Here is a 25,015-nt window from a genome sequence, read left to right on the forward strand (position 1 = left end):
TCCTCGTGAAAATCATTGTCAACCATTTTACAGCCATCGTTAGTTTGTGCATTCTTGCCAGCCGTCGCTAATATACAGCATTTCCTCTGGCTGCGGCATAGCCTTGAAATTACACGGAGGAACCAGTCAATTAATTAAAACATTTGTACACAGACGCGCTAGGGTTGTCATTAACATAGAAATTACTGCTATTGAGCTTTGTTTGACGTCAACAAGATTTTGTTGCGTAACGCGTACGTTGATATGATCGCGTGGCCAAATGGATAAGGCGTCCGACTTCGAATCGGAAGATTGTGGGTTCGAGTCCCATCGTGATCGATGTGTTGTTAATTTTAGTTCAGATCAGGTCTACTAAAGTGGAACAACTACCCAGTGGCATGCGCTTTCTAAAAATTGACAAATCTGTTCCCAATAAAAGTGAATTTCGTAACATGGCTTGCGACATGCTACTAATAGGTACATTTAACACTGGCATTCTTGTTTCTCTAATCAAATTTACAATGGATCATTGTCAACCCTTGATATATTCCTCGTAAAATTCGTTGTCAACCATTTTACAGCCATCGTTAGTTTGTGCATTCTTGCCAGCCGTCTCTAATATACAGCAATTCCTCTGGCCGCAGCATAGCCTTGAAATTACACGGAGGAACCAGTCAATTAATTAAAACATTTGTACACAGACGCGTTAGGGTTGTCATTAACATAGAAATTACTGCTATTGAGCTTTGTTTCATGCCAACCAGATTTTGTTGCGTAACGCGTACGTTGATATGATCGCGTGGCATAATGGATAAGGCGTCCGAATTCGAATCGGAAGATTGTGGGTTCGAGTCCCATCGTGATCGATGTGTTGTTAATGTTAGTTCAAAACAGGTCAACTAAAGTGGAACAACTACCCAGGGGCATGCGCTTTCTAAAAAATGACAAATCTGTTCCCAATTAAAGTCAATTTTGTAACATGGCTTGTGACATGCTACCTATAAAGACATTTAATAATCGGATTCTTGTTTTTCTATTCAAATATCCAATGAATCTTTGTCAGCCCCTGAAAAATCTCTCGTATAAATCATTGTCAACCATTTTACAGCCATCGTTAGTTTTACATTCTTGCCAGCTGTCGCTAACATACAGCAATTTCTCTGGCTGCAGCAGAGCCTTGAAATTCCACGGAGGAACCTGTCAATTAATTAAAACATTTATACACAGACGCGTTAGGGTTGTCATTAACATAGAAATTACTGCTATTGAGCTTTGTTTGATGTCAACAAGATTTTGTTGCGTAACGCGTACGTTGATATGATCGCGTGGCCTAATGGATAAGGCGTCCGACTTCGAATCGGAAGATTGTGGGTTCGAGTCCCATCGTGATCGATGTGTTGTTAATTTTAGCTCAGAACAGGTCTACTAAAGTGAAACAACTACCCAGTGGCATGCGCTTTCTAAAAATTGACAAATCTGTTCCCAATAAAAGTGAATTTCGTAACATGGCTTTCGACATGCTACTAATAGGTACATTTAACACTGGCATTCTTGTTTCTCTAATCAAATTTACAATGAATCATTGTCAACCTTTGATATATTCCTCGTGAAAATCATTGTCAACCATTTTACAGCCATCGTTAGTTTGTGCATTCTTGCCAGCCGTCGCTAATATACAGCATTTCCTCTGGCTGCGGCATAGCCTTGAAATTACACGGAGGAACCAGTCAATTAATTAAAACATTTGTACACAGACGCGCTAGGGTTGTCATTAACATAGAAATTACTGCTATTGAGCTTTGTTTGACGTCAACAAGATTTTGTTGCGTAACGCGTACGTTGATATGATCGCGTGGCCAAATGGATAAGGCGTCCGACTTCGAATCGGAAGATTGTGGGTTCGAGTCCCATCGTGATCGATGTGTTGTTAATTTTAGTTCAGATCAGGTCTACTAAAGTGGAACAACTACCCAGTGGCATGCGCTTTCTAAAAATTGACAAATCTGTTCCCAATAAAAGTGAATTTCGTAACATGGCTTGCGACATGCTACTAATAGGTACATTTAACACTGGCATTCTTGTTTCTCTAATCAAATTTACAATGGATCATTGTCAACCCTTGATATATTCCTCGTAAAATTCGTTGTCAACCATTTTACAGCCATCGTTAGTTTGTGCATTCTTGCCAGCCGTCTCTAATATACAGCAATTCCTCTGGCCGCAGCATAGCCTTGAAATTACACGGAGGAACCAGTCAATTAATTAAAACATTTGTACACAGACGCGTTAGGGTTGTCATTAACATAGAAATTTCTGCTATTGAGCTTTGTTTCATGCCAACCAGATTTTGTTGCGTAACGCGTACGTTGATATGATCGCGTGGCATAATGGATAAGGCGTCCGAATTCGAATCGGAAGATTGTGGGTTCGAGTCCCATCGTGATCGATGTGTTGTTAATCTTAGTTCAAAACAGGTCAACTAAAGTGGAACAACTACCCAGGGGCATGCGCTTTCTAAAAAATGACAAATCTGTTCCCAATTAAAGTCAATTTTGTAACATGGCTTGTGACATGCTACCTATAAAGACATTTAATAATCGGATTCTTGTTTTTCTATTCAAATATCCAATGAATCTTTGTCAGCCCCTGAAAAATCTCTCGTATAAATCATTGTCAACCATTTTACAGCCATCGTTAGTTTTACATTCTTGCCAGCTGTCGCTAACATACAGCAATTTCTCTGGCTGCAGCAGAGCCTTGAAATTCCACGGAGGAACCTGTCAATTAATTAAAACATTTATACACAGACGCGTTAGGGTTGTCATTAACATAGAAATTACTGCTATTGAGCTTTGTTTGATGTCAACAAGATTTTGTTGCGTAACGCGTACGTTGATATGATCGCGTGGCCTAATGGATAAGGCGTCCGACTTCGAATCGGAAGATTGTGGGTTCGAGTCCCATCGTGATTGATGTGTTGTTAATCTTAGTTCAGAACAGGTCTACTAAAGTGAAACAACTGGTTGCAGCATAGCCTTGAAATTACACGGAGGAACAAGTCAATTAATTAAAACATTTGTACACAGACGCGCTAGGGTTGTCTTTAACATAGAAATTGCTGCTATTGAGCTTGTTTGATGTCAACAAGATTTTGTTGCGTAACGCGTACGTTGATATGATCGCGTGGCCTAATGGATAAGACGTCCGACTTCGAATCGGAAGATTGTGGGTTCGAGTCCCATCGTTATGGATGTGTTGTTAATCTTAGTTCAGAACAGGTATGCTTGTGCCATGCTATCTATTAAGACATTTAATACTCGCATTCTTGTTTTTCTATTCAAATATCCAATGAATCGTTGTCAGGCCCTGAAAGATCTCTCGTATAAATCATTGTCAACCATTTTACAGCCATCGTTAGTTTTACATTCTTGCCAGCTGTCGCTAACATACAGGAATTCCTCTGGCTGCAGCAGAGCCATGAAATTACACGGAGGAACCAGTAAATTAATTAACACATTTGTACACAGACGCGCTACGGTTGTCATTAACATAGAAATTATTGGCGAATGAGTTTTGTTTTATACTAACCAAATTTTGTTGCGTAATGTGTGTACGTTGATATGATCGCGTGGCATAATGGATAAGGCGTCCGACTTCGAATCGGAAGATTGTGGGTTCGAGTCCCATCGTGATCGATGTGTTGTTAATTTTAGTTCAGATCAGGTCTACTAAAGTGGAACAACTACCAAGTGGCATGCGCTTTCTAAAAATTGACAAATCTGTTCCCAATAAAAGTGAATTTCGTAACATGGCTTGCGACATGCTACTAATAGGTACATTTAACACTGGCATTCTTGTTTCTCTAATCAAATTTACAATGAATCATTGTCAGCCCTTGATATATTCCTCGTAAAATTCATTGTCAACCATTTTACAGCCATCGTTACTTTGTGCATTCTTGCCAGCCGTCGCTAATATACAGCATTTCCTCTGGCTGCGGCATGGCCTTGAAATTCCACGTAGGAACCAGTCAATTAATTAAAACATTTGTACACAGACGGGTAAGGGTTGTCATTAACATAGAAATTACTAGTATTGAGCTTTGTTTGATGCCAACCAGATTTTGTTGCGTAACGCGTACGTTGATATAATCGGGTGGCCTAATGGCTAAGACGTCCGACTTCGAATCGGAAGATTGTGGGTTCGAGTCCCATCGTGATCGATGTGTTGTTAATATTAGTTAAGAACAGGTCTATTAAAGTGGAACAACTGCCCACTGGCATGCGCTTTCTAAAAATTGACAAATCTGTTCCCAATTAAAGTCAATTTTGTAACATGGCTTGTGACATGCTACCTATAAAGACATTTAATACTCGCATTCTTGTTTTTCTATTCAAATATCCAATAAATCGTTGTCAGGCCCTTAAAAATCTCTCGTATTAATCATTGTCAACCATTTTACAGCCATCGTTAGTTTTACATTCTTGCCAGCTGTCGCTAACATACAGCAATTCCTCTGGCTGCAGCAGAGCCATGAAATTACACGGAGGAACCAGTAAATTAATTAACACATTTGTACACAGACGCGCTACGGTTGTCATTAACATAGAAATTATTGGCGAATGAGTTTTGTTTTATACTAACCAAATTTTGTTGCGTAACGTGTACATTGATATGATCGGGTGGCCTAATGGCTAAGACGTCCGACTTCGAATCGGAAGATTGTGGGTTCGAGTCCCATCGTGATCGATGTGCTGTTAATATTAGTTCTGAACAGGTCTACTAAAGTGGAACAACTGCCCAGTGGCATGCGCTTTCTAAAAATTGACAAATCTGTTCCCAATAAAAGTGAATTTCGTAACATGGCTTGCGACATGCTACTAATAGGTACATTTAACACTGGCATTCTTGTTTCTCTAATCAAATTTACAATGAATCATTGTCAGCCCTTGATATATTCCTCGTAAAATTCATTGTCAACCATTTTACAGCCATCGTTACTTTGTGCATTCTTGCCAGCCGTCGCTAATATACAGCATTTCCTCTGGCTGCGGCATAGCCTTGAAATTCCACGTAGGAACCAGTCAATTAATTAAAACATTTGTACACAGACGGGTAAGGGTTGTCATTAACATAGAAATTACTGGTATTGAGCTTTGTTTGATGCCAACCAGATTTTGTTGCGTAACGCGTACGTTGATATGATCGGGTGGCCTAATGGCTAAGACGTCCGACTTCGAATCGGAAGATTGTGGGTTCGAGTCCCATCGTGATCGATGTGTTGTTAATATTAGTTAAGAACAGGTCTATTAAAGTGGAACAACTGCCCACTGGCATGCGCTTTCTAAAAATTGACAAATCTGTTCCCAATTAAAGTCAATTTTGTAACATGGCTTGTGACATGCTACCTATAAAGACATTTAATACTCGCATTCTTGTTTTTCTATTCAAATATCCAATAAATCGTTGTCAGGCCCTTAAAAATCTCTGGTATAAATCATTGTCAACCATTTTACAGCCATCGTTAGTTTTACATTCTTGCCAGCTGTCGCTAACATACAGCAATTCCTCTGGCTGCAGCAGAGCCATGAAATTACACGGAGGAACCAGTAAATTAATTAACACATTTGTACACAGACGCGCTACGGTTGTCATTAACATAGAAATTATTGGCGAATGAGTTTTGTTTTATACTAACCAAATTTTGTTGCGTAACGTGTACATTGATATGATCGGGTGGCCTAATGGCTAAGACGTCCGACTTCGAATCGGAAGATTGTGGGTTCGAGTCCCATCGTGATCGATGTGCTGTTAATATTAGTTCAGAACGGGTCTACTAAAGTGGAACAACTGCCCAGTGGCATGCGCTTTCTAAAAATTGACAAATCTGTTCCCAATAAAAGTGAATTTCGCAACATGGCTTGCGACATGCTACTAATAGGTACATTTAACACTGGCATTCTTGTTTCTCTAATCAAATTTACAATGAATCATTGTCAGCACTTGATATATTCCTCGTAAAATTCATTGTCAACCATTTTACAGCCATCGTTACTTTGTGCATTCTTGCCAGCCGTCGCTAATATACAGCATTTCCTCTGGCTGCGGCATAGCCTTGAAATTCCACGTAGGAACCAGTCAATTAATTAAAACATTTGTACACAGACGGGTAAGGGTTGTCATTAACATAGAAATTACTGGTATTGAGCTTTGTTTGATGCCAACCAGATTTTGTTGCGTAACGCGTACGTTGATATGATCGCGTGGCCAAATGGATGAGGCGTCCGACTTCGAATCGGAAGATTGTGGGTTCGAGTCCCATCGTGATCGATGTGTTGTTAATTTTAGTTCAGATCAGGTCTACTAAAGTGGAACAACTACCCAGTGGCATGCGCTTTCTAAAAATTGACAAATCTGTTCCCAATAAAAGTGAATTTCGTAACATGGCTTGCGACATGCTACTAATAGGTACATTTAACACTGGCATTCTTGTTTCTCTATTCAAATATCCAATGAATCGTTGTCAGCCCCTGGAAAATTCTTCGTATAAATCATTGTCAACCATTTTACAGCCATCGTTAGTTTTACATTCTTGCCAGCTGTCGCTAACATACAGCAATTCCTCTGGCCGCAGCAGAGCCGTGAAATTACACGGAGGAACAAGTAAATTAATTAACACATTTATACACAGACGCGCTAGGGTGGCCTAATGGCTAAGACGTCCGACTTCGAATCGGAAGATTGTGGGTTCGAGTCCCATCGTGATCGATGTGCTGTTAATATTAGTTCAGAACGGGTCTACTAAAGTGGAACAACTGCCCAGTGGCATGCGCTTTCTAAAAATTGACAAATCTGTTCCCAATAAAAGTGAATTTCGCAACATGGCTTGCGACATGCTACTAATAGGTACATTTAACACTGGCATTCTTGTTTCTCTAATCAAATTTACAATGAATCATTGTCAGCACTTGATATATTCCTCGTAAAATTCATTGTCAACCATTTTACAGCCATCGTTACTTTGTGCATTCTTGCCAGCCGTCGCTAATATACAGCATTTCCTCTGGCTGCGGCATAGCCTTGAAATTCCACGTAGGAACCAGTCAATTAATTAAAACATTTGTACACAGACGGGTAAGGGTTGTCATTAACATAGAAATTACTGGTATTGAGCTTTGTTTGATGCCAACCAGATTTTGTTGCGTAACGCGTACGTTGATATGATCGCGTGGCCAAATGGATGAGGCGTCCGACTTCGAATCGGAAGATTGTGGGTTCGAGTCCCATCGTGATCGATGTGTTGTTAATTTTAGTTCAGATCAGGTCTACTAAAGTGGAACAACTACCCAGTGGCATGCGCTTTCTAAAAATTGACAAATCTGTTCCCAATAAAAGTGAATTTCGTAACATGGCTTGCGACATGCTACTAATAGGTACATTTAACACTGGCATTCTTGTTTCTCTATTCAAATATCCAATGAATCGTTGTCAGCCCCTGGAAAATTCTTCGTATAAATCATTGTCAACCATTTTACAGCCATCGTTAGTTTTACATTCTTGCCAGCTGTCGCTAACATACAGCAATTCCTCTGGCCGCAGCAGAGCCGTGAAATTACACGGAGGAACAAGTAAATTAATTAACACATTTATACACAGACGCGCTAGGGTTGTCATTAACATAGAAATTACTGCTATTGAGCTTTGTTTGATGCCAACCAGATTTTGTTGCGTAACGCGTACGTTGATATGATCGCGTGGCCTTATGGATAAGGCGTCCGACTTCGAATCGGAGGATTGTGGGTTCGAGTCCCATCGTGATCGCTGTGTTGTTAATCTTAGTTCAGAACAGGTCAACTAAAGTGGAACAACTACCCAGGGGCATGCGCTTTCTAAAAATTGACAAATCTGTTCCCAATTAAAGTCAATTTCGTAACATGGCTTGTGACATGCTACCTTTAAAGACATTTAATACTCGCATTCTTGTTTTTCTATTCAAATATCCAATGAATCGTTGTCAGCCCCTGAAAAATCTCTCGTATAAATCATTGTCAACCATTTTACAGCCATCGTTAGTTTTACATTCTTGCCAGCTGTTGCTAACATACAGCAATTCCTCTGGCTGCTGCAGAGCCATGAAATTACACGGAGGAACCAGTATATTAATTAACACATTTGTACACAGACGCGCTACGGTTGTCATTAACATAGAAATTATTGGCGAATGAGTTTTGTTTTATACCAACCAAATTTTGTTGCGTAACGTGTATGTTGATATGATCGCGTGGCCTAATGGATAAGGCGTCCGACTTCGAATCGGAAGATTGTGGGTTCGAGTCCCATCGTGATCGATGTGTTGTTAATTTTAGTTCAGAACAGGTCTACTAAAGTGGAACAACTACCCAGTGGCATGCGCTTTCTAAAAATTGACAAATCTGTTCCCAATAAAAGTGAATTTCGTAACATGGCTTGCAACATGCTACTAATAGGTACATTTAACACTGGCATTCTTGTTTCTCTAATCAAATTTACAATGAATCATTGTCAGCCCTTGACATATTCCTCGTAAAATTCGTTGTCAACCATTTTACAGCCATCGTTAGTTTGTGCATTCTTGCCAGTCGTCGCTAATATACAGCATTTCCTCTGGCTGCTGCAAAGCCTTCAAATTACACGGAGGAACCAGTCAATTAATTAAAACATTTGTACAAGTCTGTTCCCAATAAAAGTCAATTTCGTAACATGGCTTGTGACATGCTACTTATAAAAACATTTAATACTCACATTCTTGTTTTTCTATTCAAATATCCAATGAATCGTTGTCAGCCCCTGGAAAATTCTTCGTATAAATCATTGTCAACCATTTCACAGCCATCGTTAGTTTTACATTCTTGCCAGCTGTCGCTAACATACAGCAATTCCTCTGGCTGCAGCAGAGCCATGAAATTACACGGAGAAACCAGTAAATTAATTAACACATTTGTACCCAGACGCGCTACGGTTGTCATTAACATAGAAATTATTGGCGAATGAGTTTTGTTTTATACTAACCACATTTTGTTGCGTAACGTGTACGTTGACATGACCGCGTGGCCTAATGGATAAGGCGTCCGACTTCGAATCGGAAGATTGTGGGTTCGAGTCCCATCGTGATCGATGTGTTGTTAATTTTAGCTCAGAACAGGTCTACTAAAGTGAAACAACTACCCAGTGGCATGCGCTTTCTAAAAATTGACAAATCTGTTCCCAATAAAAGTGAATTTCGTAACATGGCTTGCGACATGCTACTAATAGGTACATTTAACACTGGCATTCTTGTTTCTCTAATCAAATTTACAATGAATCATTGTCAACCTTTGATATATTCCTCGTGAAAATCATTGTCAACCATTTTACAGCCATCGTTAGTTTGTGCATTCTTGCCAGCCGTCGCTAATATACAGCATTTCCTCTGGCTGCGGCATAGCCTTGAAATTACACGGAGGAACCAGTCAATTAATTAAAACATTTGTACACAGACGCGCTAGGGTTGTCATTAACATAGAAATTACTGCTATTGAGCTTTGTTTGACGTCAACAAGATTTTGTTGCGTAACGCGTACGTTGATATGATCGCGTGGCCAAATGGATAAGGCGTCCGACTTCGAATCGGAAGATTGTGGGTTCGAGTCCCATCGTGATCGATGTGTTGTTAATTTTAGTTCAGATCAGGTCTACTAAAGTGGAACAACTACCCAGTGGCATGCGCTTTCTAAAAATTGACAAATCTGTTCCCAATAAAAGTGAATTTCGTAACATGGCTTGCGACATGCTACTAATAGGTACATTTAACACTGGCATTCTTGTTTCTCTAATCAAATTTACAATGAATCATTGTCAGCCCTTGATATATTCCTCGTAAAATTCGTTGTCAACCATTTTACAGCCATCGTTAGTTTGTGCATTCTTGCCAGCCGTCTCAAATATACAGCAATTCCTCTGGCCGCAGCATAGCCTTGAAATTACACGGAGGAACCAGTCAATTAATTAAAACATTTGTACACAAACGCGTTAGGGTTGTCATTAACATAGAAATTACTGCTATTGAGCTTTGTTTCATGCCAACCAGATTTTGTTGCGTAACGCGTACGTTGATATGATCGCGTGGCATAATGGATAAGGCGTCCGAATTCGAATCGGAAGATTGTGGGTTCGAGTCCCATCGTGATCGATGTGTTGTTAATCTTAGTTCAAAACAGGTCAACTAAATTGGAACAACTACCCAGGGGCATGCGCTTTCTAAAAAATGACAAATCTGTTCCCAATTAAAGTCAATTTTGTAACATGGCTTGTGAGATGCTACCTATAAAGACATTTAATAATCGGATTCTTGTTTTTCTATTCAAATATCCAATGAATCTTTGTCAGCCCCTGAAAAATCTCTCGTATAAATCATTGTCAACCATTTTACAGCCATCGTTAGTTTTACATTCTTGCCAGCTGTCGCTAACATACAGCAATTCCTCTGGCTGCAGCAGAGCCTTGAAATTCCACGGAGGAACCTGTCAATTAATTAAAACATTTATACACAGACGCGTTAGGGTTGTCATTAACATAGAAATTACTGCTATTGAGCTTTGTTTGACGTCAACAAGATTTTGTTGCGTAACGCGTACGTTGATATGATCGCGTGGCCTAATGGATAAGGCGCCCGACTTCGAATCGGAAGATTGTGGGTTCGAGTCCCATCGTGATCGATGTGTTGTTAATCTTAGTTCAGAACAGGTCTACTAAAGTGAAACAACTGGCTGCGGCATAGCCTTGAAATTACACGGAGGAACAAGTCAATTAATTAAAACATTTGTACACAGACGCGCTAGGGTTGTCTTTAACATAGAAATTACTGCTATTGAGCTTGTTTGATGTCAACAAGATTTTGTTGCGTAACGCGTACGTTGATATGATCGCGTGGCCTAATGGATAAGACGTCCGACTTCGAATCGGAAGATTGTGGGTTCGAGTCCCATCGTTGTGGATGTGTTGTTAATCTTAGTTCAGAACAGGTATGCTTGTGCCATGCTATCTATTAAGACATTTAATACTCGCATTCTTGTTTTTCTATTCAAATATCCAATGAATCGTTGTCAGGCCCTGAAAGATCTCTCGTATAAATCATTGTCAACCATTTTACAGCCATCGTTAGTTTTACATTCTTGCCAGCTGTCGCTAACATACAGGAATTCCTCTCAGAGCCATGAAATTACACGGAGGAACCAGTAAATTAATTAACACATTTGTACACAGACGCGCTACGGTTGTCATTAACATAGAAATTATTGGCGAATGAGTTTTGTTTTATACTAACCAAATTTTGTTGCGTAATGTGTGTACGTTGATATGATCGCGTGGCATAATGGATAAGGCGTCCGACTTCGAATCGGAAGATTGTGGGTTCGAGTCCCATCGTGATCGATGTGTTGTTAATTTTAGTTCAGATCAGGTCTACTAAAGTGGAACAACTACCAAGTGGCATGCGCTTTCTAAAAATTGACAAATCTGTTCCCAATAAAAGTGAATTTCGTAACATGGCTTGCGACATGCTACTAATAGGTACATTTAACACTGGCATTCTTGTTTCTCTAATCAAATTTACAATGAATCATTGTCAGCCCTTGATATATTCCTCGTAAAATTCATTGTCAACCATTTTACAGCCAACGTTAGTTTTACATTCTTGCCAGCTGTCGCTAACATACAGCAATTCCTCTGGCTGCAGCAGAGCCATGAAATTACACGGAGGAACCAGTAAATTAATTAACACATTTGTACACAGACGAGCTACGGTTGTCGTTAACATAGAAATTATTGGCGAATGAGTTTTGTTTTATACTAACCACATTTTGTTGCGTAACGTGTACGTTGACATGATCGCGTGGCCTAATGGACAAGGCCTCCGACTTCGAATCGGAAGATTGTGGGTTCGGGTCCCATCGTGATCGATGTGTTGTTAATCTTAGTTCAGAGCAGGTTTAATAAAGTGGAACAACTACGCAGTGGCATGCGCTTTCTAAAAATTGACAGATTGTGGGTTCGAGTCCCATCGTGATCGATGTGTTGTTAATCTTAGTTAAGATCAGGTGTACTAAAGTGGAACAACTACCCAGTGGCATGCGCTTTCTAAAAATTGACAAATCTGTTCCCAATAAAAGTGAATTTCGTAACATGGCTTGCGACATGCTACTAATAGGTACATTTAACACTGGCATTCTTGTTTCTCTAATCAAATTTACAATGGATCATTGTCAACCCTTGATATATTCCTCGTAAAATTCGTTGTCAACCATTTTACAGCCATCGTTAGTTTGTGCATTCTTGCCAGCCGTCTCTAATATACAGCAATTCCTCTGGCCGCAGCATAGCCTTGAAATTACACGGAGGAACCAGTCAATTAATTAAAACATTTGTACACAGACGCGTTAGGGTTGTCATTAACATAGAAATTACTGCTATTGAGCTTTGTTTCATGCCAACCAGATTTTGTTGCGTAACGCGTACGTTGATATGATCGCGTGGCATAATGGATAAGGCGTCCGAATTCGAATCGGAAGATTGTGGGTTCGAGTCCCATCGTGATCGATGTGTTGTTAATCTTAGTTCAGAGCAGGTTTAATAAAGTGGAACAACTACGCAGTGGCATGCGCTTTCTAAAAATTGACAGATTGTGGGTTCGAGTCCCATCGTTATCGATGTGTTGTTAATCTTAGTTAAGAGCAGGTTTGCTAAAGTGGAACAACTACCCAGTGGCATGCACTTTCTAAAAATTGACAAAAATTTTACAGCCATCGTTAGTTTTACATTCTTGCCAGCTGTCGCTAACATACAGCAATTCCTCTGGCTGCAGCAGAGCCATGAAATTACACGGAGGAACCAGTAAATTAATTAACACATTTGTACACAGACGCGCTACGGTTGTCATTAACATAGAATTTATTGGCGAATGAGTTTTGTTTTATACTAACCACATTTTGTTGCGTAACGTGTACGTTGACATGATCGCGTGGCCTAATGGATAAGGCGTCCGACTTCGAATCGGAAGATTGTGGGTTCGAGTCCCATCGTGATCGATGTGTTGTTAATTTTAGCTCAGAGCAGGTCTACTAAAGTGAAACAACTGGCTGCGGCATAGCCTTGAAATTACACGGAGGAACCAGTCAATTAATTAAAACATTTGTACACAGACGCGCTAGGGTTGTCTTTAACATAGAAATTACTGCTATTGAGCTTGTTTGATGTCAACAAGATTTTGTTGCGTAACGCGTACGTTGATATGATCGCGTGACCTATTGGACAAGACGTCCGACTTCGAATCGGAAGATTGTGGGTTCAAGTCCCATCGTTATGGATGTGTTGTTAATCTTAGTTCAGAACAGGTATGCTTGTGCCATGCTATCTATTAAGACATTTAATACTCGCATTCTTGTTTTTCTATTCAAATATCCAATGAATCGTTGTCAGGCCCTGAAAGATCTCTCGTATAAATCATTGTCAACCATTTTACAGCCATCGTTAGTTTTACATTCTTGCCAGCTTTCGCTAACATGCAGGAATTCCTCTGGCTGCAGCAGAGCCATGAAATTACACGGAGGAACCAGTAAATTAATTAACACATTTGTACACAGACGCGCTACGGTTGTCATTAACATAGAAATTACTGCTATTGAGCTTTGTTTCATGCCAACCAGATTTTGTTGCGTAATGCGTACGTTGATATGATCGCGTGGCATAATGGATAAGGCGTCCGACTTCGAATCGGAAGATTGTGGGTTCGAGTCCCATCGTGATCGATGTGTTGTTAATCTTAATTCAAAACAGGTCAACTAAAGTGGAACAACTACCCAGGGGCATGCGCTTTCTAAAAAATGACAAATCTGTTCCCAATTAAAGTCAATTTTGTAACATGGCTTGTGACATGCTACCTATAAAGACATTTAATAATCGGATTCTTGTTTTTCTATTCAAATATACAATGAATCATTGTCAGCCCCTGAAAAATCTCTCGTATAAATCATTGTCAACCATTTTACAGCCATCGTTAGTTTTACATTCTTGCCAGCTGTCGCTAACATACAGCAAATCCTCTGGCTGCAGCAGAGCCTTGAAATTCCACGGAGGAACCAGTCAATTAATTAAAACATTTGTACACAGACGCGTTAGAGTTGTCATTAACATAGAAAATACTGCTATTGAGCTTTGTTTGATGTCAACAAGATTTTGTTGCGTAACGCGTACGTTGATATGATCGCGTGGCCTAATGGATAAGTCGTCCGACTTCGAATCGGAAGATTGTAGGTTCGAGTCCCATCGTGATCGATGTGTTGTTAATCTTAGTTCAGAGCAGGTTTAATAAAGTGGAACAACTACCCAGTTGCATGCGCTTTCTAAAAATTGACAGATTGTGGGTTCGAGTCCCATCGTGATCGATGTGTTGTTAATCTTAGTTCAGAGCAGGTTTGCTAAAGTGGAACAACTACCCAGTGGCATTCGCTTTCTAAAAATTGACAAATCTGTTCCCAATAAAAGTGAATTTCGTAACATGGCTTGCGACATGCTACTAATAGGTACATTTAACACTGGCATTCTTGTTTCTCTAATCAAATTTACAATGAATCATTGTCAGCCCTTGATATATTCCTCGTAAAATTCATTGTCAACCATTTTACAGCCATCGTTACTTTGTGCATTCTTGCCAGCCGTCGCTAATATAGAGCATTTCCTCTGGCTGCGGCATAGCCTTGAAATTCCACGTAGGAACCAGTCAATTAATTAAAACATTTGTACACAGACGAGTAAGGGTTGTCTTTAACATAGAAATTACTGGTATTGAGCTTTGTTTGATGCCAACCAGATTTTGTTGCGTAACGCGTACATTGATATGATCGCGTGGCCTAATGGATAAGGCGTCCGACTTCGAATCGGAAGATTGTGGGTTCGAGTCCCATCGTGATCGATGTGTTGTTAATCTTAGTTCAGAGCAGGTTTAATAAAGTGGAACAACTACCCAGTGGCATGCGCTTTCTAAAAATTGACAGATTGTGGGTTCGAGTCCCATCGTGATAGATGTGTTGTTAATCTTAGTTCAGAGCAGGTTTGCTAAAGTGGAACAACTACCCAGTGGCATGCACTTTCTAAAAATTGACAAAAATTTTACAGCCATCGTTAGTTTTACATTCTTGCCAGCTGTCGCTAACATACAGCAATTCCTCTGGCTGCAGCAGAGCCATGAAATTACACGGAGGAACCAGTAAATTAATTAACACATTTGTACACAGACGCGCTACGGTTGTCATTAACATAGAATTTATTGGCGAATGAGTTTTGTTTTATACTAACCACATTTTGTTGCGTAACGTGTACGTTGACATGATCGCGTGGCCTAATGGATAAGGCGTCCGACTTCGAATCGGAAGATTGTGGGTTCGAGTCCAATCGTGATCGATGTGTTGTTAATTTTAGCTCAGAACAGGTCTACTAAAGTGAAACAACTGGCTGCGGCATAGCCTTGAAATTACACGGAGGAACCAGTCAATTAATTAAAACATTTGTACACAGACGCGCTAGGGTTGTCTTTAACATAGAAATTACTGCTATTGAGCTTGTTTGATGTCAACAAGATTTTGTTGCGTAACGCGTACGTTGATATGATCGCGTGACCTAATGGATAAGACGTCCGACTTCGAATCGGAAGATTGTGGGTTCGAGTCCCATCGTTATGGATGTGTTGTTAATCTTAGTTCAGAACAGGTATGCTTGTGCCATGCTATCTGTTAAGACATTTAATACTCGCATTCTTGTTTTTCTATTCAAATATCCAATGAATCGTTGTCAGGCCCTGAAAGATCTCTCGTATAAATCATTGTCAACCATTTTACAGCCATCGTTAGTTTTACATTCTTGCCAGCTTTCGCTAACATACAGGAATTCCTCTGGCTGCAGCAGAGCCATGAAATTACACGGAGGAACCAGTAAATTAATTAACACATTTGTACACAGACGCGCTACGGTTGTCATTAACATAGAAATTATTGGCGAATGAGTTTTGTTTTATACTAACCAAATTTTGTTGCGTAACGTGTACGTTGATATGATCGCGTGGCCTAATGGATAAGGCGTCCGACTTCGAATCGGAAGATTGTGGGTTCGAGTCACATAGTGATCGATGTGTTGTTAATTTTAGTTCAGATCAGGTCTACTAAAGTGGAACAACTACCCAGTGGCATGCGCTTTCTAAAAATTGACAAATCTGTTCCCAATAAAAGTGAATTTCGTAACATGGCTTGCGACATGCTACTAATAGGTACATTTAACACTGGCATTCTTGTTTCTCTAATCAAATTTACAATGAATCATTGTCAGCCCTTGATATATTCCTCGTAAAATTCATTGTCAACCATTTTACAGCCATCGTTACTTTGTGCATTCTTGCCAGCCGTCGCTAATATACAGCATTTCCTCTGGCTGCGGCATAGCCTTGAAATTCCACGTAGGAACCAGTCAATTAATTAAAACATTTGTACACAGACGAGTAAGAGTTGTCATTAACATAGAAATTACTGGTATTGAGCTTTGTTTGATGCCAACCAGATTTTGTTGCGTAACGCGTACATTGATATGATCGCGTGGCCTAATGGATAAGGCGTCTGACTTCGAATCGGAAGATTGTGGGTTCGAGTCCCATCGTGATCGGTGTGTTGTTAATCTTAGTTCAGAACAGATCAACTAAAGTGGAACAACTACCCAGTGGCATGCGCTTTCTAAAAATTGAAAAGTCTGTTCCCAATTAAAGTCAATTTTGTAACATGGCTTGTGACATGCTACCTATAAAGACATTTAATACTCGCATTCTTGTTTTTCTATTCAAATATCCAATGAATCGTTGTCAGCCCCTGAAAAATCTCTTGTATAAATCGTTGTCAACCATTTTACAGCCATCGTTAGTTTTATATTCTTGCCAGCTGTCGCTAACATACAGCAATTCCTCTGGCTGAAGCAGAACCATGAAATTACACGGAGGAACCAGTAAATTAATTAACACATTTGTACACAGACGCGCTACGGTTGTCATTAACATAGAATTTATTGGCGAATGAGTTTTGTTTTATACTAACCACATTTTGTTGCGTAACGTGTACGTTGACATGATCGCGTGGCCTAATGGATAAGGCGTCCGCCTTCGAATCGGAAGATTGTGGGTTCGAGTCCCATCGTGATCGATGTGTTGTTAATTTTAGCTCAGAAAATGTCTACTAAAGTGAAACAACTGGCTGCGGCATAGCCTTGAAATTACACGGAGGAACCAGTCAATTAATTAAAACATTTGTACACAGACGCGCTAGGGTTGTCTTTAACATAGAAATTACTGCTATTGAGCTTGTTTGATGTCAACAAGATTTTGTTGCGTAACGCGTACGTTAATATGATCGCGTGGCCTAATGGATAAGACGTCCGACTTCGAATCGGAAGATTGTGGGTTCGAGTCCCATCGTTATGGATGTGTTGTTAATCTTAGTTCAGAACAGATCAACTAAAGTGGAACAACTACCCAGGGGCATGCGCTTTCTAAAAAATGACAAATCTGTTCCCAATTAAAGTCAATTTTGTAACATGGCTTGTGACATGCTACCTATAAAGACATTTAATACTCGCATTCTTGTTTTTCTATTCAAATATCCAATGAATCGTTGTCAGCCCCTGAAAAATCTCTCGTATTAATCATTGTCAACCATTTTACAGCCATCGTTAGTTTTACATTCTTGCCAGCTGTCGCTAACATGCAGCAATTCCTCTTGCTGCAGCAGAGCCATGAAATTACACGGAGGAACCAGTAAATTAATTAACACATTTGTACACAGACGCGCTACGGTTGTCATTAACATAGAAATTATTGGCGAATGAGTTTTGTTTTATACTAACCACATTTTGTTGCGTAACGTGTACGTTGACATGATCGCGTGGCCTAATGGATAAGGCGTCCGACTTCGAATCGGAAGATTGTGGGTTCGAGTCCCATCGTGATCGATGTGTTGTTAATTTTAGCTCAGAACAGGAATACTAAAGTGAAACAACTGGCTGCGGCATAGCCTTGAAATTACACGGAGGAACCAGTCAATTAATTAAAACATTTGTACACAGACGCGCTAGGGTTGTCTTTAACATAGAAATTACTGCTATTGAGCTTGTTTGATGTCAACAAGATTTTGTTGCGTAACGCGTACGTTGATATGATCGCGTGGCCTAATGGATAAGACGTCCGACTTCGAATCGGAAGATTGTGGGTTCGAGTCACATCGTTATGGATGTGTTGTTAATCTTAGTTCAGAACAGGTATGCTTGTGCCATGCTATCTATTAAGACATTTAATACTCGCATTCTTGTTTTTCTATTCAAATATCCAATGAATCGTTGTCAGGCCCTGAAAGATCTCTCGTATAAATCATTGTCAACCATTTTACAGCCATCGTTAGTTTTACATTCTTGCCAGCTTTCGCTAACATACAGGAATTCCTCTGGCTGCAGCAGAGCCATGAAATTACACGGAGGAACCAGTAAATTAATTAACACATTTGTACACAGACGCGCTACGGTTGTCATTAACATAGAAATTATTGGCGAATGAGTTTTGTTTTATACTAACCAAATTTTGTTGCGCAACGTGTACGTTGATATGATCGCGTGGCCTAATGGATAAGGCGTCCGACTTCGAATCGGAAGATTGTGGGTTCGAGTCCCATCGTGATCGATGTGTTGTTAATTTTAGTTCAGATCAGGTCTACTAAAGTGGAACAACTACCCAGTGGCATGCGCTTTCTAAAAATTGACAAATCTGTTCCCAATAAAAGTGAATTTCGTAACATGGCTTGCGACATGCTACTAATAGGTACATTTAACACTGGCATTCTTGTTTCTCTAATCAAATTTACAATGATTCATTGTCAGCCCTTGATATATTCCTCGTAAAATTCATTGTCAACCATTTTACCGCCATCGTTACTTTATGCATTCTTGCCAGCCGTCGCTAATATACAGCATTTCCTCTGGCTGCGGCATAGCCTTGAAATTCCACGTAGGAACCAGTCAATTAATTAAAACATTTGTACACAGACGAGTAAGGGTTGTCATTAACATAGAAATTACTGGTATTGAGCTTTGTTTGATGCCAACCACAATTTGTTGCGTAACGCGTACGTTGATATGATCGCGTGGCCTAATGGATAAGGCGTCCGACTTCGAATCGGAAGATTGTGGGTTCGAGTCCCATCGTGATCGATGTGTTGTTAATCTTAGTTCAGAACAGATCAACTAAAGTGGAACAACTACCCAGGGGCATGCGCTTTCTAAAAAATGAAAAATCTGTTCCCAATTAAAGTCAATTTTGTAACATGGCTTGTGACATGCTACCTATAAAGACATTTAATACTCGCATTCTTGTTTTTCTATTCAAATATCCAATGAATCGTTGTCAGCCCCTGAAAAATCTCTCGTATTAATCATTGTCAACCATTTTACAGCCATCGTTAGTTTTACATTTTTGCCAGCTGTCGCTAACATGCAGCAATTCCTCTTGCTGCAGCAGAGCCATGAAATTACACGGAGGAACCAGTAAATTAATTAACACATTTGTACACAGACGCGCTAGGGTTGTCATTACCATAGAAATTATTGGCGAATGAGTTTTGTTTTATACTAACCAAATTTTGTTGCGTAACGTGTACGTTGATATGATCGCGTGGCCTAATGGATAAGGCGTCCGACTTCGAATCGGAAGATTGTGGGTTCGAGTCCCATCGTGATCGATGTGTTGTTAATTTTAGTTCAGATCAGGTCTACTAAAGTGGAACAACTACCCAGTGGCATGCGCTTTCTAAAAATTGACAAATCTGTTCCCAATAAAAGTGAATTTCGTAACATGGCTTGCGACATGCTACTAATAGCTACATTTAACACTGGCATTCTTGTTTCTCTAATCAAATTTACAATGAATCATTGTCAGCCCTTGATATATTCCTCGTAAAATTCATTGTCAACCATTTTACCGCCATCGTTACTTTGTGCATTCTTGCCAGCCGTCGCTAATATACAGCATTTCCTCTGGCTGCGGCATAGCCTTGAAATTCCACGTAGGAACCAGTCAATTAATTAAAACATTTGTACACAGACGAGTAAGGGTTGTCATTAACATAGAAATTACTGGTATTGAGCTTTGTTTGATGCTAACCAGAATTTGTTGCGTAACGCGTACGTTGATATGATCGCGTGGCCTAATGGATAAGGCGTCCGACTTCGAATCGGAAGATTGTGGGTTCGAGTCCCATCGTGATCGATGTGTTGTTAATCTTAGTTCAGAACAGATCAACTAAAGTGGAATAACTACCCAGGGGTATGCGCTTTCTAAAAAATGAAAAATCTGTTCCCAATTAAAGTCAATTTTGTAACATGGCTTGTGACATGCTACCTATAAAGACATTTAATACTCGCATTCTTGTTTTTCTATTCAAATATCCAATGAATCGTTGTCAGCCCCTGAAAAATCTCTCGTATTAATCATTGTCAACCATTTTACAGCCATCGTTAGTTTTACATTTTTGCCAGCTGTCGCTAACATGCAGCAATTCCTCTTGCTGCAGCAGAGCCATGAAATTACACGGAGGAACCAGTAAATTAATTAACACATTTGTACACAGACGCGCTACGGTTGTCATTAACATAGAAATTATTGGCGAATGAGTTTTGTTTTATACTAACCAAATTTTGTTGCGTAACGTGTACGTTGATATGATTGCGTGGCCTAATGGATAAGGCGTCCGACTTCGAATCGGAAGATTGTGGGTTCGAGACCCATCGTGATCGATGTGGTGGTAATCTTAGTTCAGAACAGGTTTACTAAAGTGGAACAACTACCCAGTGGCATGCGCTTTCTAAAAATTGACAAGTCTGTTCCCAATTGAAGTCAATTTTGTAACATGGCTTGCGACATGCTACTAACAGGTACATTTAACACTGGCATTCTTGTTTCTCTAATCAAATTTACAATGAATAATTGTCAGCCCTTGATATATTCCTCGTAAAATTCGTTATCAACCATTTTACAGCCATCGTTAGTTTGTGCATTCTTGCCAGCCGTCGCTAATATACAGCATTTCCTCTGGCTGCGGCATAGCCTTGAAATTACACGGAGGAACCAGTCAATTAATTAAAACATTTGTACACAGACGAGTAAGGGTTGTCATTAACATAGAAATTACTGGTATTGAGCTTTGTTTGATGCCAACCAGATTTTGTTGCGTAACGCGTACGTTGATATGATCGCGTGGCCTAATGGATAAGGCGTCCGACTTCGAATCGGAAGATTGTGGGTTCGAGTCCCATCGTGATCGATGTGTTGTTAATCTTAGTTCAGAACAGCTCAACTAAAGTGGAACAACTACCCAGGGGCATGCGCTTTCTAAAAAATGAAAAATCTGTTCCCAATTGAAGTCAATTTCGTAACATGGCTTGCGACATGCTACTAATAAGTACATTTAACACCGGCATTCTTGTTTCTCTAATCAATTTTAAAATGAATCATTGTCAGCCCTTGATATATTCCTCGTAAAATTCGTTGTCAACCATTTTACAGCCATCGTTAGTTTGTGCATTCTTGCCAGCCGTCGCTAATATACAGCATTTCCTCTGGCTGCGGCATAGCCTTGAAATTACACGGAGGAACCAGTCAATTAATTAAAACATTTGTACAAGTCTGTTCCCAATTAAAGTCATTTTCGTAACATGGCTTGTGACATGCTACTTATAAAAACATTTAATACTCACATTCTTGTTTTTCTATTCAAATATCCAATGAATCGTTGTCAGCCCCTGAAAAATCTCTCGTATTAATCATTGTCAACCATTTTACAGCCATCGTTAGTTTTACATTTTTGCCAGCTGTCGCTAACATGCAGCAATTCCTCTTGCTGCAGCAGAGCCATGAAATTACACGGAGGAACCAGTAAATTAATTAACACATTTGTACACAGACGCGCTACGGTTGTCATTAACATAGAAATTATTGGCGAATGAGTTTTGTTTTATACTAACCAAATTTTGTTGCGTAACGTGTACGTTGATATGATCGCGTGGCCTAATGGATAAGGCGTCCGACTTCGAATCGGAAGATTGTGGGTTCGAGACCCATCGTGATCGATGTGGTGGTAATCTTAGTTCAGAACAGGTTTACTAAAGTGGAACAACTACCCAGTGGCATGCGCTTTCTAAAAATTGACAAGTCTGTTCCCAATTGAAGTCAATTTCGTAACATGGCTTGCGACATGCTACTAACAGGTACATTTAACACTGGCATTCTTGTTTCTTTAATCAAATTTACAATGAATAATTGTCAGCCCTTGATATATTCCTCGTAAAATTCGTTATCAACCATTTTACAGCCATCGTTAGTTTGTGCATTCTTGCCAGCCGTCGCTAATATACAGCATTTCCTCTGGCTGCGGCATAGCCTTGAAATTCCACGTAGGAACCAGTCAATTAATTAAAACATTTGTACACAGACGGGTAAGGGTTGTCATTAACATAGAAATTACTGCTATTGAGCTTTGCTTGATGTCAACAAGATTTTGTTGCGTAACGCCTACGTTGATATGATCGCGTGGCCTAATGGATAAGGCGTCCGACTTCGAATCGGAAGATTGTGGGTTCAAGTCCCATCGTGATCGTTGTGTTGTTAATCTTAGTTCAGAGCAGGTTTGCTAAAGTGGAACAACTACCCAGTGGCATGCGCTTTCTAAAAATTGACAAGTCGTTCCCAATTAAAGTCAATTTTGTAACATGGCTTGTGACATGCTACCTATAAAGACATTTAATACTCGCATTCTTGTTTTTCTATTCAAATATCCAATGAATCGTTGTCAGCCCCTGAAAAATCTCTCGTATAAATCATTGTCAACCATTTTACAGCCATCGTTAGTTTTACATTCTTGCCAGCTGTCGCTAACATACAGCGATTCCTCTGGCTGCAGCAGAGCCATGAAATTACACGGAGGAACCAGTAAATTAATTAACACATTTGTACACAGACGCGCTACGGTTGTCATTAACATAGAAATTATTGGCGAATGAGTTTTGTTTTATACTAACCAAATTTTGTTGCGTAACGTGTACGTTGATATGATCGCGTGGCCTAATGGATAAGGCGTCCGACTTCGAATCGGAAGATTGTGGGTTTGAGTCCCATCGTGATCGATGTGTTGTTAATTTTAGTTCAGAACAGGTCTACAAAATTGGAACAACTACCCAGTGGCATGCGCTTTCTAAAAATTGACAAATCTGTTCCCAATAAAAGTGAATTTCGTAACATGGCTCGCGACATGCTACTAATAGGTACATTTAACACCGGCATTCTTGTTTCTCTAATCAATTTTAAAATGAATCATTGTCAGCCCTTGATATATTCCTCGTAAAATTCGTTGTCAACCATTTTACAGCCATCGTTAGTTTGTGCATTCTTGCCAGCCGTCGCTAATATACAGCATTTCCTCTGGCTGCGGCATAGCCTTGAAATTCCACGTAGGAACCAGTCAATTAATTAAAACATTTGTACACAGATGGGTAAGGGTTGTCATTAACATAGAAATTACTGCTATTGAGCTTTGTTTGATGTCAACAAGATTTTGTTGCGTAACGCCTACGTTGATATGATCGCGTGGCCTAATGGATAAGGCGTCCGACTTCGAATCGGAAGATTGTGGGTTCAAGTCCCATCGTGATCGATGTGTTGTTAATCTTAGTTCAGAGCAGGTTTGCTAAAGTGGAACAACTACCCAGTGGCATGCGCTTTCTAAAAATTGACAAGTCTGTTCCCAATTAAAGTCAATTTTGTAACATGGCTTGTGACATGCTACCTATAAAGACATTTAATACTCGCATTCTTGTTTTTCTATTCAAATATCCAGTGAATCGTTGTCAGCTCCTGAAAAATCTCTCGTATAAATCATTGTCAACCATTTTACAGCCATCGTTAGTTTTACATTCTTGCCAGCTGTCGCTAACATACAGCAATTCCTCTGGCTGCAGCAGAGCCATGAAATTACACGGAGGAACCAGTAAATTAATTAACACATTTGTACACAGACGCGCTACGGTTGTCATTAACATAGAAATTATTGGCGAATGAGTTTTGTTTTATACTAACCAAATTTTGTTGCGTAACGTGTACGTTGATATGATCGCGTGGCCTAATGGATAAGGCGTCCGACTTCGAATCGGAAGATTGTGGGTTCGAGTCCCATCGTGATCGATGTGTTGTTAATTTTAGTTCAGAACAGGTCTACAAAATTGGAACAACTACCCAGTGGCATGCGCTTTCTAAAAATTGACAAATCTGTTCCCAATAAAAGTGAATTTCGTAACATGGCTTGCGACATGCTACTAATAGGTACATTTAACACCGGCATTCTTGTTTCTCTAATCAATTTTAAAATGAATCATTGTCAGCCCTTGATATATTCCTCGTAAAATTCGTTGTCAACCATTTTACAGCCATCGTTAGTTTGTGCATTCTTGCCAGCCGTCGCTAATATACAGGATTTCCTCTGGCTGCGGCATAGCCTTGAAATTACACGGAGGAACCAGTCAATTAATTAAAACATTTGTACAAGTCTAACTGGTTGCGGCATAGCCTTGAAATTACACGGAGGAACAAGTCAATTAATTAAAACATTTGTACACAGACGCGCTAGGGTTGTCTTTAACATAGAAATTACTGCTATTGAGCTTGTTTGATGTCAACAAGATTTTGTTGCGTAACGCGTACGTTGATATGATCGCGTGGCCTAATGGATAAGACGTCCGACTTCGAATCGGAAGATTGTGGGTTCGAGTCCCATCGTTATGGATGTGTTGTTAATCTTAGTTCAGAACAGGTATGCTTGTGCCATGCTATCTATTAAGACATTTAATACTCGTATTCTTGTTTTTCTATTCAAATATCCAATGAATCGTTGTCAGGCCCTGA

At 39.8% G+C, this 25,015-nt stretch overlaps 39 non-coding genes across 39 annotated transcripts; all 39 read left to right on the forward strand.

The window, feature by feature from the left end:
• The first annotated feature begins 245 nt into the window (after positions 1 to 245).
• Positions 246 to 318, forward strand: Trnar-ucg (transfer RNA arginine (anticodon UCG)). The gene has a single exon. It is a non-coding gene; the product is annotated as a tRNA-Arg (tRNA).
• Positions 319 to 772: 454 nt separating this feature from the next.
• Trnar-ucg (transfer RNA arginine (anticodon UCG)) lies at positions 773 to 845 on the forward strand. The gene has a single exon. It is a non-coding gene; the product is annotated as a tRNA-Arg (tRNA).
• A 453-nt stretch (positions 846 to 1,298) lies between these two features.
• Trnar-ucg (transfer RNA arginine (anticodon UCG)) lies at positions 1,299 to 1,371 on the forward strand. The gene has a single exon. It is a non-coding gene; the product is annotated as a tRNA-Arg (tRNA).
• Positions 1,372 to 1,825: 454 nt separating this feature from the next.
• On the forward strand, positions 1,826 to 1,898 carry Trnar-ucg (transfer RNA arginine (anticodon UCG)). Its single transcript has one exon. It is a non-coding gene; the product is annotated as a tRNA-Arg (tRNA).
• A 454-nt stretch (positions 1,899 to 2,352) lies between these two features.
• Trnar-ucg (transfer RNA arginine (anticodon UCG)) lies at positions 2,353 to 2,425 on the forward strand. Its single transcript has one exon. It is a non-coding gene; the product is annotated as a tRNA-Arg (tRNA).
• Positions 2,426 to 2,878: 453 nt separating this feature from the next.
• On the forward strand, positions 2,879 to 2,951 carry Trnar-ucg (transfer RNA arginine (anticodon UCG)). The gene has a single exon. It is a non-coding gene; the product is annotated as a tRNA-Arg (tRNA).
• A 650-nt stretch (positions 2,952 to 3,601) lies between these two features.
• On the forward strand, positions 3,602 to 3,674 carry Trnar-ucg (transfer RNA arginine (anticodon UCG)). Its single transcript has one exon. It is a non-coding gene; the product is annotated as a tRNA-Arg (tRNA).
• A 981-nt stretch (positions 3,675 to 4,655) lies between these two features.
• Positions 4,656 to 4,728, forward strand: Trnar-ucg (transfer RNA arginine (anticodon UCG)). The gene has a single exon. It is a non-coding gene; the product is annotated as a tRNA-Arg (tRNA).
• Positions 4,729 to 5,182: 454 nt separating this feature from the next.
• Positions 5,183 to 5,255, forward strand: Trnar-ucg (transfer RNA arginine (anticodon UCG)). The gene has a single exon. It is a non-coding gene; the product is annotated as a tRNA-Arg (tRNA).
• A 454-nt stretch (positions 5,256 to 5,709) lies between these two features.
• On the forward strand, positions 5,710 to 5,782 carry Trnar-ucg (transfer RNA arginine (anticodon UCG)). The gene has a single exon. It is a non-coding gene; the product is annotated as a tRNA-Arg (tRNA).
• Positions 5,783 to 6,236: 454 nt separating this feature from the next.
• Positions 6,237 to 6,309, forward strand: Trnar-ucg (transfer RNA arginine (anticodon UCG)). Its single transcript has one exon. It is a non-coding gene; the product is annotated as a tRNA-Arg (tRNA).
• Positions 6,310 to 7,201: 892 nt separating this feature from the next.
• Trnar-ucg (transfer RNA arginine (anticodon UCG)) lies at positions 7,202 to 7,274 on the forward strand. The gene has a single exon. It is a non-coding gene; the product is annotated as a tRNA-Arg (tRNA).
• Positions 7,275 to 7,727: 453 nt separating this feature from the next.
• On the forward strand, positions 7,728 to 7,800 carry Trnar-ucg (transfer RNA arginine (anticodon UCG)). The gene has a single exon. It is a non-coding gene; the product is annotated as a tRNA-Arg (tRNA).
• Positions 7,801 to 8,254: 454 nt separating this feature from the next.
• Positions 8,255 to 8,327, forward strand: Trnar-ucg (transfer RNA arginine (anticodon UCG)). Its single transcript has one exon. It is a non-coding gene; the product is annotated as a tRNA-Arg (tRNA).
• A 732-nt stretch (positions 8,328 to 9,059) lies between these two features.
• Trnar-ucg (transfer RNA arginine (anticodon UCG)) lies at positions 9,060 to 9,132 on the forward strand. The gene has a single exon. It is a non-coding gene; the product is annotated as a tRNA-Arg (tRNA).
• Positions 9,133 to 9,586: 454 nt separating this feature from the next.
• On the forward strand, positions 9,587 to 9,659 carry Trnar-ucg (transfer RNA arginine (anticodon UCG)). Its single transcript has one exon. It is a non-coding gene; the product is annotated as a tRNA-Arg (tRNA).
• A 454-nt stretch (positions 9,660 to 10,113) lies between these two features.
• Trnar-ucg (transfer RNA arginine (anticodon UCG)) lies at positions 10,114 to 10,186 on the forward strand. Its single transcript has one exon. It is a non-coding gene; the product is annotated as a tRNA-Arg (tRNA).
• A 453-nt stretch (positions 10,187 to 10,639) lies between these two features.
• Positions 10,640 to 10,712, forward strand: Trnar-ucg (transfer RNA arginine (anticodon UCG)). Its single transcript has one exon. It is a non-coding gene; the product is annotated as a tRNA-Arg (tRNA).
• A 642-nt stretch (positions 10,713 to 11,354) lies between these two features.
• Positions 11,355 to 11,427, forward strand: Trnar-ucg (transfer RNA arginine (anticodon UCG)). The gene has a single exon. It is a non-coding gene; the product is annotated as a tRNA-Arg (tRNA).
• Positions 11,428 to 11,881: 454 nt separating this feature from the next.
• On the forward strand, positions 11,882 to 11,954 carry Trnar-ucg (transfer RNA arginine (anticodon UCG)). Its single transcript has one exon. It is a non-coding gene; the product is annotated as a tRNA-Arg (tRNA).
• A 564-nt stretch (positions 11,955 to 12,518) lies between these two features.
• On the forward strand, positions 12,519 to 12,591 carry Trnar-ucg (transfer RNA arginine (anticodon UCG)). Its single transcript has one exon. It is a non-coding gene; the product is annotated as a tRNA-Arg (tRNA).
• A 415-nt stretch (positions 12,592 to 13,006) lies between these two features.
• Trnar-ucg (transfer RNA arginine (anticodon UCG)) lies at positions 13,007 to 13,079 on the forward strand. The gene has a single exon. It is a non-coding gene; the product is annotated as a tRNA-Arg (tRNA).
• A 647-nt stretch (positions 13,080 to 13,726) lies between these two features.
• Trnar-ucg (transfer RNA arginine (anticodon UCG)) lies at positions 13,727 to 13,799 on the forward strand. The gene has a single exon. It is a non-coding gene; the product is annotated as a tRNA-Arg (tRNA).
• Positions 13,800 to 14,889: 1,090 nt separating this feature from the next.
• Positions 14,890 to 14,962, forward strand: Trnar-ucg (transfer RNA arginine (anticodon UCG)). The gene has a single exon. It is a non-coding gene; the product is annotated as a tRNA-Arg (tRNA).
• A 415-nt stretch (positions 14,963 to 15,377) lies between these two features.
• On the forward strand, positions 15,378 to 15,450 carry Trnar-ucg (transfer RNA arginine (anticodon UCG)). Its single transcript has one exon. It is a non-coding gene; the product is annotated as a tRNA-Arg (tRNA).
• A 1,175-nt stretch (positions 15,451 to 16,625) lies between these two features.
• Positions 16,626 to 16,698, forward strand: Trnar-ucg (transfer RNA arginine (anticodon UCG)). Its single transcript has one exon. It is a non-coding gene; the product is annotated as a tRNA-Arg (tRNA).
• Positions 16,699 to 17,152: 454 nt separating this feature from the next.
• Positions 17,153 to 17,225, forward strand: Trnar-ucg (transfer RNA arginine (anticodon UCG)). Its single transcript has one exon. It is a non-coding gene; the product is annotated as a tRNA-Arg (tRNA).
• A 732-nt stretch (positions 17,226 to 17,957) lies between these two features.
• Trnar-ucg (transfer RNA arginine (anticodon UCG)) lies at positions 17,958 to 18,030 on the forward strand. Its single transcript has one exon. It is a non-coding gene; the product is annotated as a tRNA-Arg (tRNA).
• A 648-nt stretch (positions 18,031 to 18,678) lies between these two features.
• Positions 18,679 to 18,751, forward strand: Trnar-ucg (transfer RNA arginine (anticodon UCG)). The gene has a single exon. It is a non-coding gene; the product is annotated as a tRNA-Arg (tRNA).
• A 454-nt stretch (positions 18,752 to 19,205) lies between these two features.
• On the forward strand, positions 19,206 to 19,278 carry Trnar-ucg (transfer RNA arginine (anticodon UCG)). The gene has a single exon. It is a non-coding gene; the product is annotated as a tRNA-Arg (tRNA).
• A 454-nt stretch (positions 19,279 to 19,732) lies between these two features.
• On the forward strand, positions 19,733 to 19,805 carry Trnar-ucg (transfer RNA arginine (anticodon UCG)). Its single transcript has one exon. It is a non-coding gene; the product is annotated as a tRNA-Arg (tRNA).
• A 454-nt stretch (positions 19,806 to 20,259) lies between these two features.
• Trnar-ucg (transfer RNA arginine (anticodon UCG)) lies at positions 20,260 to 20,332 on the forward strand. Its single transcript has one exon. It is a non-coding gene; the product is annotated as a tRNA-Arg (tRNA).
• A 454-nt stretch (positions 20,333 to 20,786) lies between these two features.
• Trnar-ucg (transfer RNA arginine (anticodon UCG)) lies at positions 20,787 to 20,859 on the forward strand. Its single transcript has one exon. It is a non-coding gene; the product is annotated as a tRNA-Arg (tRNA).
• A 454-nt stretch (positions 20,860 to 21,313) lies between these two features.
• Trnar-ucg (transfer RNA arginine (anticodon UCG)) lies at positions 21,314 to 21,386 on the forward strand. The gene has a single exon. It is a non-coding gene; the product is annotated as a tRNA-Arg (tRNA).
• Positions 21,387 to 22,118: 732 nt separating this feature from the next.
• On the forward strand, positions 22,119 to 22,191 carry Trnar-ucg (transfer RNA arginine (anticodon UCG)). The gene has a single exon. It is a non-coding gene; the product is annotated as a tRNA-Arg (tRNA).
• Positions 22,192 to 22,645: 454 nt separating this feature from the next.
• On the forward strand, positions 22,646 to 22,718 carry Trnar-ucg (transfer RNA arginine (anticodon UCG)). The gene has a single exon. It is a non-coding gene; the product is annotated as a tRNA-Arg (tRNA).
• A 453-nt stretch (positions 22,719 to 23,171) lies between these two features.
• Trnar-ucg (transfer RNA arginine (anticodon UCG)) lies at positions 23,172 to 23,244 on the forward strand. The gene has a single exon. It is a non-coding gene; the product is annotated as a tRNA-Arg (tRNA).
• Positions 23,245 to 23,698: 454 nt separating this feature from the next.
• Positions 23,699 to 23,771, forward strand: Trnar-ucg (transfer RNA arginine (anticodon UCG)). Its single transcript has one exon. It is a non-coding gene; the product is annotated as a tRNA-Arg (tRNA).
• A 454-nt stretch (positions 23,772 to 24,225) lies between these two features.
• Positions 24,226 to 24,298, forward strand: Trnar-ucg (transfer RNA arginine (anticodon UCG)). Its single transcript has one exon. It is a non-coding gene; the product is annotated as a tRNA-Arg (tRNA).
• The last annotated feature ends 717 nt before the right edge of the window (positions 24,299 to 25,015 follow it).

Source organism: Hydractinia symbiolongicarpus, chromosome 11 (assembly GCF_029227915.1).
Source record: "Hydractinia symbiolongicarpus strain clone_291-10 chromosome 11, HSymV2.1, whole genome shotgun sequence".
NCBI classification, from domain to species: Eukaryota; Metazoa; Cnidaria; class Hydrozoa; order Anthoathecata; family Hydractiniidae; genus Hydractinia; species Hydractinia symbiolongicarpus.